The 14442-nt window shown below is 30.9% G+C and overlaps 1 protein-coding gene across 8 annotated transcripts in view; it reads left to right on the plus strand.

Moving 5' to 3' along the window:
- LOC6033052 (interference hedgehog) overlaps nucleotides 1–14442 on the plus strand; it is a 128242-nt gene that overhangs the window by 73504 nt on the left and 40296 nt on the right. For all 8 annotated transcript variants that reach the window (XM_038262658.1, XM_038262659.1, XM_038262665.1 and 5 more), the window contains exon 3: nucleotides 3430–3492. The gene's annotated coding sequence lies outside the window, so the exon portion shown is untranslated. The remainder of the gene's footprint in view (nucleotides 1–3429; nucleotides 3493–14442) is intronic.

Raw genomic sequence — 14442 nt, forward strand, 5'->3', positions numbered from 1 at the left:
AATGCAAAATTGAATTTACAATCGAAAAGTACCTCACATATTTTTTGATAAAGGGCTCCGTTTTTTAGATATAGCCACCGAAAGTTTGATTTCAGCGAAATATTTGCAGATTTTCAATTTTTAAAAATAGTGACCATGAGTGACCATTTCTAAAAATATATTTTTTGAAAAATTCAGAAAATTTGCTATAAAATTGTCTAAGAGACATTGAAGATTGGACCTTTGGTTGCTGAGATACAGCGGCTTAATGAAAAAGAAACACGAAAATTGAAGTTTTCTAAGTCTCACCCAAACAGCCCACCATTTTCTAATGACAATATCTCAACAACTAATGGTCCGATTTTCAATGTTAATAAATGAAACATTCGTGAAATTTTCCGATCTTTTCGAAAAAAATATTATGAAAATTTTTAAATCAAGACTAGCATTTTGGCCCTTTTAAAGTGTTAGTCTTGATTTTAAAATTTTCAAAATATTTTTTTTGAAGAGATCGGAAAATTTCACGATTGTTTCATGTATTAACATTGAAAATCGGACCATTAATTGCTGAGATATCGTCATTAGAAAATGGTGGGCTGTTTGGGTGAGACTTAGAAAACTTCAATTTTCGTGTTTCTTTTTCTTTAAGCCGCTGTATCTCAGCAACCAGAGGTCCAATCTTCAATGTCTCTTAGACAATTTTATAGCAAATTTTCTGAACTTTTCAAAAAAAAATATTTTTAGAAATGGTCACTCATGGTAACTATTTTTAAAAATTGAAAAACTGCAAATATTTCGCTAAAATCAAACTTTCGGTGGCTATATCTAAAAAACGGAGCCCTTTATCAAAAAATATGTGAGGTACTTTTCGATTGTAAATTCAATTTTGCATTAAAAAATAATGTCAAACTTGTTTTTGCATGAAACTTCGATTTTTTCCAAAAATCACTATTTTTTTCAAAAATTCTTAACTCGGTGGCAGATTTTTTGACCATGTTTCTCTATGGCTCAAAAGTTGCGGATTTTTGTCCCCTAAAACATATAAAAAAATCTCGAAAATCAAAAAATACGTATTTTGGGAAATTGAGTTTTAGTAAAAAAGTTGATAAAAAATCCTCAATTTTTTCCGTGTACCTATTTTTTCTCAAAAGTCCTCAATACCTACAACTTTGCCGAAGACACCAAATTGAATCAAAATTCACTCAAAAGTTACAGCTGTTTGAATATTTACATACCATTTTTGTATGGACAGCTGCCAAAATTGTATGGAGACTTGTATGGGTGAACCAATGACACAAAATAGCATATTTGGGTATAGGGAAGGCCCCCACAAAGTTTGAGCCAAATCAAAAAATACAAATAAAATCCATTTCCGGTTTTGGTAGAGAATTGCTCTTCTTATAAGCTTATCGTTCAGTTTATTTTAAAAAGGTAAATAAACACTCAAAAACAAAAAAAAAATATAGTGAAAATGTAGAAGTTTGTAGAATAACCTAGAAGTTGTATTACAACACAAGAAACTTTATAAGATAAATGCATAAAAAAATATCAATAAAGAACGAAGAAAAGCTTAAAACTAGAGAAGTTTTTTTGTAGATCTAAAGTTGCTCAAAATGACCTCCTGAACACAAGCAAAATAAAAATAATCGAAAAAGAAATTGGACAAAAGAGGGTTAACGATTTTTTATTCGGTGATTCGCTGGTTAGTGAAACTAAATAATGCTGATGAATTTAAAAATACACTTTTTTGACCTTATGTCCTTTCGAACTTTTGTCCTTTCGATCTTTTGTTCATTCTATCTAATGTTCGACCATATGTTATTCGACCTTTTTATTTATACGAACCTTTGTCCTTTAGACCTACTGCATTTCGACCTTTTGTCTTTCGACCTTTTTTTCGTACATTCTTCCTTTCATCAAATCTCAAAACAATGAACTCAATTATTTTCGCAAGTCCGATTCGCAAAAAAAAAAAACGGAAAAAGGTAACACGATCAAGTAAAGTTCAACCAGTTCGGGAAGGATATCAAATTTCACTTAATCTGCGGCCACTTGGCAGCCGTGTGGGCAGCGCGGACAAAACAAAACAAAAACCTCACATTTCGCACGCCTTGACGTGTCGGTTTTAATGGACTCGCCGCGCAGCGAGTGTCGGAGTCCAGCCCGGGGTTTTTAAGTGGGCAAAACTCGGACCAAGATTAAAAGCTCGTAAATTTTTTCCATGCACACAGCATCATACGGAGAACATTACTTGAGCATGACGAAGGAAAAAAGCGACAAAACGTGAAATGAGTTGTGTCAACAATGGCGTTTTTGCATGAATTCCAGACTATATCCGTATGAAACTGGACACCATTTCTCATTAAATGCTCTAAATTTCACATGATTGTTAACAAAAGAGAAGAAATTGCTGTGAGATTCCAAAGAAGATGGACCTCTAGCTTGTTCTTGCATGTAAATCAAGGAAGTTCAATGTCGATCAACATTGAGGTAACGCAATGTCAGTCTATCTGTCAAATGGTGTGCGTCTGCATTGAAATGCCAGCAAAAACAACTCAAAACAACTCTTAATACAAACCTAATTAAAGAGGCCTACTAGATTTCAACAGGCATGGTTAACATACCCCCAAAGTGGTTCATAAATATCACTTAAAACGACCGATTACAGATAAGAACAAATCAGCGCGCTTTGCCCACAATACACAACCGATCCATCAAAAGCAAACGCTTCAGGAAACGTCAACACGCGTGACAGTCCACACCGGTTTCGTCTCTGTAAACAAAAACACACTAACACGCTTATTTAATTTGACTGATAACGCACCGCGATAATGTTGTAATAGAGTCGCGTTTTACAGCGCGCGACCAATTAGTGTTGCGTGAAGAATGTGGATTTTTTACAGCAGGTGGGAAAGCACGCATTACAGGTGTGACAGTTTGTGATTGATTTTTTGTTGACACACCTGATAAGAGGTCGTTGAAACTTGTTTGCGCAGCGCCGCCATAAATTGTTACATAACAATAGCCATAATGGCGGCTGGGGACGACCGCAGGTCGTCCGGTCAATTTTAAACCAGTAACTTTAAAAATGCAATAAATAGACCACCCACGCCATAACGAGCCATCTGTGACAAACCATAATTGTTGCCATAAATTTGCGCCGCGATAATTTTTGCCCCTCTTCGCGCCGCCGCGATAAAAAACGGCCTACTTTTGCCGGTCGCGGCTTAGTAGGCCAGCGAGAAGAAGACCGCTCGTGAGTCACGTGTGCTGTCAGGTTACACAACATCGAAATTTCCCTTAACACCCACGCCGCGCCGCATGCGGCGACGGTGATGATTGATGGAATAAGACGCTCGTGAAAATATGGTGCATCTTACGGGATGACTTTTCTCGGGAAATCTCTTTTAGTAATCTCAATTTTCAACTTTTTCCCTCTCTCTTTTACAGATGATCTACCGGTAGTCACCGCCGACTGAACGCTGAAAAGTCAACGTAGACATAGAAAATAAGGTAAATCGCCTGCTTTGATTGATTGGATCGTCGTGGCTCTTTGCAAATCTCTGCCCGCGTGGAATCATTTGTCATTCGACCCGCTCTTTGTTTTGATCTGCGCCGCCATAATAATCTAGCTTGCTCGGCGCGGGCGGTGACAGCTGACACTTGATAAGCCGCTTTGTGATTGTTTTATATTATTACTAATTTTATCGAACTATTGGACAAATGTTTCTTCATTGTTGATATTCTACGCATCTCAGCATTCGAAATTATTTTTAGTTAGTTAGTTGTTTTTATCAGGGCTGTGGAGTCGGAGTGGAAGTCGGAGCCGGAGTCGGTGGAGTCGAGTCTTTTTGGGGACCTGAAGTAGGAGTCGGAGTCGGAGTCGGAGTCGTCAAAACTCGAACAGCTGGAGTCGGAGTCGGAGCCAGAGTCGGCTAAATTTTAAGAGCTAGAGTCGGAGTTGGAGCCGGAGTTATCTTAAATTCAACAAAAAAATATGTTTTTTTTGTTCAGTATTTCCTATAAAACAGCTTAATTTACAAAACAACTTATATTTTTAATTGATTTATCAGATGCCATTATGTTTTTGAAGCTGTTATTGTGATTGAAAAGCACTAATTGGATTATTACACTATAATCACTAAATGATAACCTCTTACCCTAGTATGTAGTATCATAATTCAAAAAATAATAAAAAAAAAATATTGGTTATGTAGTCAGACTATATTTATGTGCCCTTTCAATTCCAATTTGACCAAATTTCATCCAGTTATTTCTGAAAAAAGTACACACAAAGTCATCTTTTACCCCGATAGCGAATGTCTTAGAGGTTTTCAGTTAAATCTTTTTTTAGGAAAAAATTACGAGGTACATAAAAAGATTATAAAAAGTAATCACTGTTTTTGCAGATCGAAAAAGAGTCACTGACAGTTTAACTTTTGTAACAAATAATCAACAATAATAACAATCTCTTACTTGGAACTCAACATGCGCATTTTGTTTATAACTGAGTACAAGAAAATCAAAGTGTTGCATTTAAAATAATTGAAACTAACAAAAAATGTCAAAAAAAGTTGCAACAAATTTTGAAATAATCATTGATTGTTTATGTTGATTTCAGGTAAACTATTTTGATATCGTTGCAAATTATCGTTGAACAAATCTCAAGAATTCAGTACAAAAATAAACTAATAAAAAAATGTTTAGAACAAAATATAGGATTTTAATTTATTTTTCAAATATTATAGATAAAAAACAGAATCATAATATTATCAACTGGTACGAATTTTGTCATACTGTATGCTAATATGACGGAAGGTGATAATCATTGTAAATCAATGTACCTTAAAAAAATGAAATATTTGTGATCTAGAAAATATTTTACTAGTGAATATTTGTTTTTTTATTATATTTTAAGTTTTTTCATATATTTTGATGGAGGCGCAAGATCATCCATAAAGCTTCGTTTTAGGTGAAGATTCACGAAGTATCGTGCGCCTCCTTTTTAAAGTATATAAAATTTTAAAATTAAAATAAATTAAAAATTTCCAGGTTAAAATATTTTCCATGTCACAAAAATTTGAAAAGAACATCTTACGCGTCCTTTCCACGAAGAAATTGTTTAGATACATTGATTTGCAATAATAATCTCCTTCAGCCATGGCGTGATGCCCATGTACATCTTAAAAAACAAAAAAAACAAAAAAATGTTTCGTCTAAAATTGTCATTTAAAAAACAAGGTGCCTGTCCCTGTGCTTCTTGCAAATGTCAGCCTGAAAGTAAGCAAATTGAATTTTAATGTTCAATAGATCATCAAGGCCAGGTTTCTTTTAGTTATTCATTCAAAAATAACAGATTAAAATTTAAATTTATTAGCTTTGAAAAAAAAAATCAAATTTGAGGTTAAGCAAATAAATCAAAATTTACTTACAAAACTGTTCTTCTCAAAATGCCTCTAAAACAGAGATATTTTTTGATTTCTGTTTCCATAACGTATAAAACTTGTAACCTAGAAACTTTTTTTCCGTTTGTTTACTTTACTTAACTTTTACTTAACTTATTTTTCTTGAGAAAAACATGACGCTTAGAGAGTATTTAAATAATTCTATTTATCAATGATTTAAAAATAATTAACTAATAATAGTTAACTAACTTTTGAAACATTTAAAAATATGTGGAGTCGGAGTCGGAGTCGGAGCCAACCATTTGTTGAAAGCAGGAGTCGGAGTCGGCTAGAGTTGGTAGTCCGGAGTCGGAGTCGGAGCCAACCATTTGTTCAAAGCCGGAGCCGGAGTCGGAGTCAGCTAATCTGAGAAAGCCGGAGTCGGAGTCGGAGTCGGAGTCGTTTGAAATATGACCCGACTCCGCAGCCCTGGTTTTTATGTACGAGCCTTTATATTAAAAACGCTAAATAACCGATTTTTACAGATTCCCACAAAAACTTGCATGCAAGTTTTTCAAAGGCTCTTAAACTTTACTAAATACTAGACTCTATATCATAAATATCAAAAATCTATTTTTCTTTGAGTCGGCTGGGTCATTCAAGAACACATTGGAGTTAAGATCTGCAAATCTTCCGCCTATCCGCCCTTTTCTCGTTTTGCTCCAGAATTTCTACTTACAAAACACACCACACCTGATTCGAAGCATTTGGTACGGTATGTCCATGCATCCTTCCTCCCCTGTTGCGTCTGTGAAGTGCAATCCGATCAATGAAGCTTTCTTTGCAGTAAATGCAACGCAGTAGGCCCAACCGCTTTAATTTTTTGCAATACATTTTCGGGTAATTTCGGGCACTGACAAGGAATGGCTTGGGATTTGACAAATATTTTTCGCAAGTTTGACAAACAACAATTTCTCATTTAAATTATCCAAAACGGCAAACCTGCCAACAAAGAAACATTTGCACCGCAGTTGACCTTCCCCAGTCGATCCATCAAATTCCCGCTAATTTCGCGCGAGGCCAACTTTGATGTCCACAGTGGCTCCAAGCAAACCACGAAAAAATGTAGTTACCTCCTTTCTGACCATTTTTTTTTTTTGCGTTTCGCGCTCTGTCGTGTATTTGCGATCTTTGATCTTGGGGCGAAAATCGCGGGGCCAAGTAGCGATAATGGGGAGGCCCACAGAGCGCGCGGTTTTCGTTACTCATTTACCGCTAATGACGCGTATCTAATTTGATCGTATTTCATTCTTTCGGTACCTCCCTTATCCCCAGGGGGGGGGGGGGGGGTTTGGGGTAAGACCGCGAAACCCTGCTAGGGCCAAAGCACTTGTCACTTGCTGATGAATTGTTTGACATTTCGTACTCCAGTGTTTCGACTCGTTGAAGGGATCCCTCATCAGGGTCAGTAAATTCGGTTTTTACAAAAGTTTCAAGTATTTCTTTTAACGTTTCGTTTCAAGATAAGTCTTCTTCAGGGTACTATAATAAAAAAAAACGAATAAAGCTGCTTCAAATTCCGATGCAAACGTCATGAATCTGTGTTGCGAATTCCACGGAACCGGCAGGGTTAAATTAATTTGAACCAGGAGCCATTCCCAACGTAAGACAGGCTGAGAGCGCGCTGGCCATGTATATTCCGAAGAGGGGAAACCGTGAACGTGGATAGATGGGCCAGCCAGCAAGGCAAAATGCCATTAATATGACGACAATGATATACATGTGAAAAGGTTAAAATGTGAAGCCATTAGCGTTTGGATACGGTGTGGTCTTTGCGGGCAACACCAGCTGTACTCCTCCTGAAGAAGGCAGAAATATTTCATGGAAGGTGGTGCTGACAGTTTACAGTTGTTAAATTTTTTTATAGCTGCGGTGACGCTGACCTTTGTAACTGAAACAAATGCGAAATTAGTGCGGAATTTGTGCGGAATGAGCGGTGTCATCGCGGAGCGAATTTGAAATGTCGGCGATTTCAAGGGATGGGAATTTATCGTCAAAATGTGTATGTGAAAGGAAGAGCAAAAAAAATCGAAACGAATTAGGCGAGAATCAAACCTACGTCAAGTATTTTTTTACTCTTGCCTTTACCGTTAGGACCAATATTGTCGAATGAAAAGTTAACAATGAAAATCAATGTTAGTTTTGAAACGATAACGGTCAATTTGAGCAAATGTACATATTTCGGACCTAATTGGTGATCCATGCAGCAGAATTGCGTTCATTAGATCAACAATAGGTCAATAAATTCTTAAATTCTTAAATTCTTAAATTCTTAAATTCTTAAATTCTTAAATTCTTAAATTCTTAAATTCTTAAATTCTTAAATTCTTAAATTCTTAAATTCTTAAATTCTTAAATTCTTAAATTCTTAAATTCTTAAATTCTTAAATTCTTAAATTTAAATTCTAAATTTAAATTCTTAAATTTAAATTCTTAAATTTTAAATTAAATTCTAAATTCTTATTCTTAAATTCTAAATTCTTAAATTTAAATTCTTAAATTTCTTAAATTCTTAAATTCTTAAATTCTTAAATTCTTAAATTCTTAAATTCTTAAATTCTTAAATTCTTAAATTTCTTAAATTCTTAAATTCTTAAATTCTTAAATTTTAATTAAATTCTTAAATTCTTATTCTTAAATTTTAAATTCTTAAATTCTTAAATTTATTCTTAAATTTAAATTTAAATTCTTAAATTCTTAAATTCTTAATTCTTAAATTCTAAATTCTTAAATTCTTAAATTTAAATTTATTCTTAAATTCTCTTAAATTTAAATTTAAATTCTTAAATTTATTCTTAAATTTTAAATTCTTAAATTCTTAAATTCTTAAATTTAAATTCTTAAATTCTAATTCTTAATTCTTAAATTCTTAATTCTTAAATTCTTAAATTTAAATTCTTAAATTCTTAAATTTAAATTCTTAAATTCTAAATTCTAAATCTTAAATTCTTAAATTCTTAAATCTTAAATTCTTAAATTCTTAAATTCTAAATTCTTAAATTCTTAAATTCTTAAATCTTAAATTCTTAAATTCTTAAATTTAAATTCTTAAATTCTTAAATTCTTAAATTCTTAAATTCTTATATTCTTAAATTCTTAATTCTTAAATTCTTAAATTTAAATTTAAATTCTTAAATTTAATTCTTAAATTCTTAAATTTAATTCTTAAATTCTTAAATTCTTAAATTTTAAATTCTTAAATTCTAAATTTAAATTTAAATTCTTAAATTCTTAAATTCTTAAATTTAAATTCTTAAATTTAAATTCTTAAATTCTAAATTCTTAAATTCTTAAATTCTTAAATTCTTAAATTCTTAAATTCTTAAATTCTTTTCTTAAATTCTTAAATTCTTAAATTCTTAAATTCTTAAATTCTTAAATTTTAAATTCTTATTCTTAAATTCTTAATTCTTGTTCTTTTCTTTTCTTAAATTCTTAAATTCTTAAATTTTAAATTTAAATTTTAATTTCTAAATTCTTAAATTCTTAAATTCTTAAATTCTTAAATTCTTAAATTCTTAAATTCTTAAATTCCTAAATTCCTAAATTCCTAAATTCCTAGTTTCTTGAATGCTGCCATTTTTGTTACCATCTTAGATTACAGAAAACCTGATAAAATTTGAAGTATTTTTGGAGTTATTTTTTTCGGTTAGGGAAATTCTGAGAAGATGATGTAGAAAAATTTGCTTCGATTTTTCTAAGATCATCGAGTATGAATTGTATCTTAAATTTAAAATCTCAAGATCGAGGATTTATGTCAATTTTAAAATTTTATTATTTTTCTTTATTTAGTTTTGATTCAGTCTTTAGATTTAAATTTCTAAATGTTGAAATTTTTTATTTTTGGCCAAAATGTTTGTTTTGGATTTTGCCTTTAGTTTACCTAATCCTAGCAATAATACATTTTCAGCGTTTCAAGATTCTGCGTTCTGAGATTACAAAATTGAATTTATTATGAAACTCTTTTATATGTTTGTCGCAAAAATATTTTTCTTAAAATGACGCGGATTTTGCGCGGATTGGGTTTTGGGATGGCGCGGATATTTTTTTCGATTTATCCGCAACAAACCTGAATAAAGGAATTTGAGAGTTCAAGAATTTATAAAATATGGTCTCTTCGGAAAAGTTGTTTCAACTTTAATTAAGATCCAGCATCCGAGATTTAAGGAATTGTACAACTACATTTAACATATTTTTCCCAAACAACATTCAAGGGCTTACAAGGTGGAGTTCCCGTGGTCAGATTGAGCTTAGATTTGGAATCTATTCCAAAACATCCAAATATCTAAGTTTGATAAATAATGACTTTTCGAAAAGCTCGAGTATTTTGTTTTTATTTTTATATAATGTATTGATCGTGTGATTGATCGTCTGTAGGCTCTGGTCAAGGTAGAAAACTTTTTTTTTTAATTTTATAGGAAAAATATTTTTTTTGTAAAATTATTTAAGAAGATGTTTCCCGGGCAGACGGTAATAACAAAATTCATGCCATTTCAATAACAAATATTGTTAAAATAACAGAAATTGTTATGGAATCTTCTTGAAAAATCCGTTTTTGCATAAGGGTTTAATAACAGTTTATGTTATCATAACAAAATTTGTTATTGGTCTGATATTGGTTGTAAGCCAAAACAACTTCGTAATAACATTTTTTGTTATGGAAGAATACCTGAAACTGTTATTGGGATGATCGGATTAGTTGTTAAAATAACAAAAAATAATAACAAAGTTTTGTTTGAAGAATAACTAAAAATGTTATTAATCTGTTATTACAATAACAATCCAATAACAAAAAAATCATAACGTCGAATAACAAATCTTGTTATAAATAACATAAAATGTTATTGGCCTAGTATTTTCAAATATCAAAAAATGTTATTTACAAGTTATTTCCGTCTGCTCGGGTTTCTTCAAATATCCAGAAACTGTTTACTTTAAATACAAACATTGCACAGTGGGGCCAAACCCGCTGCTAATCCCATGAAATTGATTACGAGAAAGGCCGCAGGTTTTTAGATCCCAAAAATAGTGATCTTTATGTAAAAAAACCTGATAAATCGAATGGCGATGACCCCATCCACCGGAGACCACGGGAACAGGTCCATTTTGCCCTTTTTCCCTAAAAATCAATTTTCTTATACTATTTGATCTGTACAGAAAGGCCGCAGGTTTTTACCTCAAAAATAGTGTTCTATACGTAAAAGCCTGATGAATCGAATGGTGATGACCCCATCCACCGGAGACCACGGGAACAGGTCCATTTTGCCCCTTTTCCCTAAAAATCAATTTTCTTATACTATTTGATCTGTACAGAAAAGGCCGCAGGTTTTTGACCTCAAAATAGTGTTCTATACGTAAAAAGCCTGATGAATCGAATGGTGATGACCCCATCCACCGGAGACCACGGGAACAGGTCCATTTTGCCCCTTTTCCCTAAAAATCAATTTTCTTATACTATTTGATCTGTACAGAAAAGGCCGCAGGTTTTTACCTCAAAAATAGTGTTCTATACGTAAAAAGCCTGATGAATCGAATGGTGATGACCCCATCCACCGGAGACCACGGGAACAGGTCCATTTTGACCTTTTTCCCTTAAAATCAATTTTCTTATACTATTTGATCTGTACAGAAAAAGGCCGCAGGTTTTTTTACCTCAAAAATAGTGTTCTATACGTAAAAAAGCCTGATGAATCGAATGGTGATGACCCCATCCACCGGAGACCACGGGAACAGGTCCATTTTGCCCTTTTCCCCTAAAAATCAATTTTCTTATACTATTTGATCTGTACCGAAAAAGGCCGCAGGGTTTTGACCTCAATAATAGTTTTCTATACGTAAAAAGCCTGATGAATCGAATAGTGATGACCCCATCCACCGGAGACCACGGGAACAGGTCCATTTTGCCCTTTTCCCTAAAAATCAATTTTCTAATACTATTTGATCTGTACAGAAAAGGCCGCAGTTTTTTTACCTCAAAATAGTGTTCTATACGTAAAAACCTTATAAATCGAATAATATTTGTACCAGCCTAAAATAAATTTAAGAATTTAAGAATTTAAGAATTTAAGAATTTAAGAATTTAAGAATTTAAGAATTTAAGAATTTAAGAATTTAAGAATTTAAGAATTTAAGAATTTAAGAATTTAAGAATTTAAGAATTTAAGAATTTAAGAATTTAAGAATTTAAGAATTTAAGAATTTAAGAATTTAAGAATTTAAGAATTTAAGAATTTAAGAATTTAAGAATCCAAGAATTTAGAATTTAAGAATTTAAGAATTTAAGAATCCCAAGAATTTAAGAATCAAGAATTTAAGAATTGAATCCCAAGAATTTAAGAATTAAGAACTCAAGAATTTAAGAACTCCAAGAATTTAAGAATCCCAAGAATCCAAGAATCAAGAATCCCAAGAACTTAAGAATTTAAGAACTTAAGAATCCCAAGAACTCAAGAATTTAAGAATTTAAGAATTTAAGAATTTAAGAATTTAAGAATCCAAGAATTCAAGAACCTAAGAATCCAAGAATCAAGAATTAAAGAATTAGAACTCAAGAATTTAAGAATCCCAAGAATTTAAGAATTTAAGAATTTAAGAATTTAAGAATTAAGAATTTAAGAATTTAAGAATTTAAGAATTTAAGAATTTAAGAATTTAAGAATTCCAGAATTTAAGAATTTAAGAATTTAAGAATTTAAGAATTTAAGAACTTAAGAACTTAAGAATCCAGAATTAAGAACTCCAGAACTTAAGAATTTAAATTTCAGAATTCAAGAATCCAAGAATTTAAGAATCCCAAGAATTTAAGAATTTAAGAACTTAAGAATCCCAAGAACTTAAGAATAAGAACTCAAGAATTTAAGAATTTAAGAACCTAAGAACTTAAGAATCCCAAGAACCTAAGAATTTAAGAATTTAAGAACTCAAGAATTTAAGAACTCAAGAACTCCAAGAACTCAAGAATTAAGAATTTAAGAACTCAACTCAAGAACCTAAGAATTTAAGAACTTAAGAATTTAAGAATTTAGAACTTTAAGAATTTAAGAATTTAAGAATTTAAGAATTTAAGAATTAAGAATCCAAAATTTAAGAACTAAGAATTTAAGAATTAAGAATTTAAGAATCCCAAGAATTTAAGAATCCCAAGAACTTAAGAATTTAAGAATCCAAGAACTAAGAACCTTAAGAATTTAAGAATCCAAGAATTTAAGAATTTAAGAATTTAAGAATCCCAAGAACCTAAGAATTTAAGAATCTAAGAATTTAAGAATTTAAGAATTTAAGAATTTAAGAATTTAAGAATTAAGAATTTAAGAATTTAAGAATTTAAGAATTTAAGAATTTAAGAATTTAAGAATTTAAGAATTTAAGAATTTAAGAATTTAAGAATTTAAGAATTTAAGAATCCCAAGAATTAGAATCCCAAGAATTTAAGAATTTAAGAATTTAAGAATTTAAGAATTTAAGAATTTAAGAATTTAAGAATTTAAGAATTTAAGAATTTAAGAATTTAAGAATTTAAGAATTTAAGAATTAAGAACTCAAGAATTTAAGAATTTAAGAATTTAAGAATTTAAGAATTAAGAACCTAAGAATTTAAGAATTTAAGAATTTAAGAATTTAAGAATTTAAGAACTTAAGAACCTAAGAATCCAAGAATTTAAGAATTTAAGAATTTAAGAACTTTAAGAATTAAGAACTTAAGAATTTAAGAATTAAGAATTTAAGAATTTAAGAATTTAAGAATTTAAGAATTTAAGAATTTAAGAACTTAAGAATTTAAGAATTTAAGAATTTAAGAATTTAAGAATCCCAAGAACTCCAAGAACTTAAGAATCTAAGAATCCAAGAATCCCAAGAATCCCAAGAATTTAAGAATTTAAGAACCTAAGAACCCAAGAACCTAAGAATCAAGAACTCAAGAACTCCAAGAACTTAAGAATTTAAGAATCCCAAGAATTTAAGAATTTAAGAATTTAAGAATTTAAGAACTTAAGAATTCAAGAACTCAAGAATTTAAGAATAATTAAGAACTCAAGAACTCAAGAACTTAAGAATCCCAAGAATTCAAGAACCTAAGAACTCAAGAACTTAAGAACTCCCAAGAATTTAAGAATTTAACTCAAGAACTCAAGAATCCAGAACTTAAGAACTTAAGAATTTAAGAATTTAAGAATTTAAGAATTTAAGAATTTAAGAATTTAAGAATTTAACCTAAGAACTCAAGAATCCAAGAACTTAAGAATCAAGAACTCAAGAATCCAAGAACCTAAGAATTTAAGAATTTAAGAATCCAAGAACTAAGAATTTAAGAATTTAAGAATTTAAGAATTTAAGAATTTAAGAATTTAAGAATTTAAGAATTTAAGAATTTAAGAATTTAAGAATTTAAGAATTTAAGAATTTAAGAATTTAAGAATTTAAGAATTTAAGAATTTAAGAATTTAAGAATTTAAGAATTTAGGAATTTAAGAATTTAAGAATTTAAGAATTTAAGAATTTAAGAATTTAAGAATTTAAGAATTTAAGAATTTAAGAATTTAAGAATTTAAGAATTTAAGCTGTACAGATCAAATAGTATAAGAAAATTGATTTTTAGGGAGAAGGGGCAAAATGGACCTGTTCCCGTGGTCTCCGGTGGATGGGGTCATCACCATTCGATTCATCAGGCTTTTTACGTATAGAAAACTATTTTGAGGTCAAAACCTGCGGCCTTTTCCTGTACAGATCAAATAGTATAAGAAAATTGATTTTAGGGGGCAAAATGGACCTGTTCCCGTGGTCTCCGGTGGATGGGGTCATCACCATTCGATTCATCAGGCTTTTTATATAACACTATTTTTGAGGTAAAAAAACTTGCGGCCTTTTTCTGTACAGATCAAATAGTATAAGAAAATTGATTTTTAGGGGAAAAGGGGCAAAATGGACCTGTTCCCGTGGTCTCCGGTGGATGGGGTCATCACCATTCGATTCATCAGGCTTTTTTACGTATAGAACACTATTTTTGAGGTCAAAAAACCTG

Source organism: Culex quinquefasciatus, chromosome 3, assembly GCF_015732765.1.
Source record: "Culex quinquefasciatus strain JHB chromosome 3, VPISU_Cqui_1.0_pri_paternal, whole genome shotgun sequence".
NCBI classification, from domain to species: Eukaryota; Metazoa; Arthropoda; class Insecta; order Diptera; family Culicidae; genus Culex; species Culex quinquefasciatus.